This window comes from Talpa occidentalis, unplaced genomic scaffold, assembly GCF_014898055.3.
Source record: "Talpa occidentalis isolate TD23 unplaced genomic scaffold, MPIMG_talOcc4v2.1 talOcc4.8, whole genome shotgun sequence".
Classification (NCBI taxonomy): domain Eukaryota; kingdom Metazoa; phylum Chordata; class Mammalia; order Eulipotyphla; family Talpidae; genus Talpa; species Talpa occidentalis.
The window spans coordinates 69,804,730-69,807,575 of record NW_023605194.1 but is presented as its reverse complement, the minus strand read 5'-3'; positions in this window follow the sequence as shown (position 1 = coordinate 69,807,575).

Below are 2,846 nucleotides of genomic sequence, written 5' to 3'. Positions count from 1 at the left end.
TACTCTGGGAGTGTGTGTGTGGGGGGGGGGGCGGGGTTCTTTGGAGTCCTTCAAGGATGAATTCAGCAAAGTCATCTTAAGGGCACAGGTGTGTTGTTGAGAAAAAGAGATACTTGCATAGCCTTAAGCAGGCAAGGACAAGGTTGGGGGTGGCCTTTTGTTTTGGGGATTTCTCACTGAGGAATTTCTCATGTTGGGATTAGGTTGGTTTTCTGTAAGACTTAATCCTCTTCCCACCCACCTCCTCTTCCTGGCCTTATGAAATTTCCTGGCTTAATAACTGTTAATTATCCTGCCCCCACCTCTGGCTCATCCAGGCCAGGGGACCAGGCAACAGGGTCCAGGTGCTGGCTTTCCCAGCAGGATGTTCTGCTCAGTGGAGGTGCTGGTACTACTATCAACCCCAGGGCGACACAGAGTTTTATCAGGGAAGCAGCACAACTAATTTTCCAAGTTCCCAGAAATGTAGTTGGAGCCAGTTAAGTCATGAGAAGGGCGTGCAATTCATTGAGGTAACAGTGCTAAAGTGGGGGTGTAACTCAGTGGTTATGTTACAGGGCAGGGAGAGGGGCAGCCCAGACCCCGCAAACCTGCCTGCTCTAAATAGTTTCTGCCATCTGCTGCATGAACACAAAACATATGAGATTTTAATGAAAAGGAACTTTAATACAATTAGTAAACAATACAGGAAAGGCAAAGAATATAGTTTCTAAATCAAAGACCCAAAGTTACCCGTCCCCTCGTGGGTAAAAGTCCACCCAAATGGGATTGGCCCAGAGCAAGGCCCCAAAGCCTGCCACAAGTCTAAAGCATCTTCCAGTGGGGACCCATAGAAAAGAATCAGAAACAACCAGACAAGTCTGGAAGAAAAAGAGCAAAATCAAAATCAAGACAAAAACCGGCCTCCCCGGTGGCGCAGCGGTTGAGCGCTGGGTTGCAAAGCTGCCCTCAGCCTCTGCAGTGCCGGTTCGATCCCCGGCTGCTCCCCGGCCACCGGAGGAGGGTCCCACATGGCACACAGACCTCTCCTGCCGCCCGCTGCTCCCCTCAGCAGTGTACTTCGGTCCTTCTGCCTGCTCTGCTCCCTGCTCTGGCTCTGGTGAATTCTCTCACCCTCCCACGCTTCTGACTGTACCCAGTGCATGTGTAAACAGAACAAACAAACAAATAAATAAATAAACATGCCTCTATTAAAAAAAAATTAAAAAAAAAATAGAAAAAAAAAAAATCAAGACAAAAACCGCCACTGTCACCTCCCCAAGAGTCTCACCCACATCTGTGTCACCCAGTCCACGACCAGAAGGCAAGCTCACTTTCTTCGCGTGTTTCTCAGCTCCATGTGCCTCCTCCAGGCCTCCTTCTGGCTCCATCCTGCTTCCTTTCTTCCTCAGTCTACTCTGCATCTTCTTCTCTCCCTGCTGAACTCCACCCTCCCTTTTGGGTGGGGCAGGAAACCTGAAACCTCCCCCTTTCTTGGGGACCACCCTGTTATAGTTAGTGAAGGGGGAAAGAACAGAAAACCTGAAGGAGACTAAAACCTGGGTCACACTAAGCCAAGAGCTGGAGGTGGGGGTAGAGGGATTAACCCAGCTACGGAAATCAGGATCCTCAGGTGCCAGAGCCTTAAAACAAGGCCCAAGACCCAAGCAGGTGTCAGAGCTGTAGGGAGGGTCTGGAGCACAGACACTGACCTGAGGGTAAAGATATGGAGATTAGGCCTGATAGAGGACAGGAATAGAAAAAAAACTACACAGTTATGGAAACTAAGATCCTTAGGCTCCAACACCTAGATTACAAAGCATAAGACCCAAGCAGGTATCAGACTGCTGAAAGGAGTGTCTAGAGCACAGGCCCAAGGGTAAGGATATGGAGACTGAGCCCAACAGACCCCAAAGGTAAAGATATGGAGATTGAGCCCATTGTAGAATCTCGGGTCCCTTTCGAATTTTATATAGTTATCCAAAATTAGCAACCAACTGAAAGCTCATAAGGAGTGACCCCTCCCAAACAGAAGACTACATCAGAGCGGTCTCTGCACAGGCTGATGGCAGCACTCCCACTGCCCACCTGTGCCTATGCAGGTGCCTCTTTTTACCTACTCTCTCCCTCTGCAGGGCAGCAGCCTCCTGCCTGCCCGTGAGCTGTATCATGACGGGATTTCTCCTCACTGACCTCCCTCAGCGGACACAGCTCTCCTCAAGGCCGCCCGCCTGCGACCATGCAGGCCTTTTAGCAAACCTGTCCCTTCTGGGGCAGCTCTTCCTGTTCGCTTGTGTCTATGCAAGTATCTTTTACTGTTTTATCTCTTCCCTAGTAAACCTGCCCTTTAAATATAACTAATGTCTCTGTCTCCTGTCTCGTGGAGAAACTTGCCTGGGGAACTTCCCACGTGTCACTGAAACGGGAGCTCTGGGGACATCTTTCCCAAAGTGAACCCAAGGACCCCTCACTCCAAACCCACTAACTCCAAAAAACCACATCAGTTAGAGTTTAATTCTGCTCATACCTAAATTTTTAGGCTAGGGCTTTCTGTTGCAAATAGAGGGGAGTCTAACTGCACTATAATTCACTTTAGGCTGAGCAAACAAAATGCCCTGTGGTGGCCTTTATCAAGCGTCTAGCTGGTGGGCGATAACTCCCCACAGGTCTCTGGGGCCCAGGAGTGCCTTTTGCCCCAAATTCTTCAAGGACGGTTTACAGCCAAAAGCCAAGGGCAGAGGTAAATCTCCAAACTGGAGCAGAGGGCGGCTTTGTTCACTGCAGGCTGGTGTCAAAAAGAGGACGCCTTCCTCCAGGCCAGGATCAGCTTCATAAACTCAGGGCCCCTCAGTTGTGAAGGGAAACCT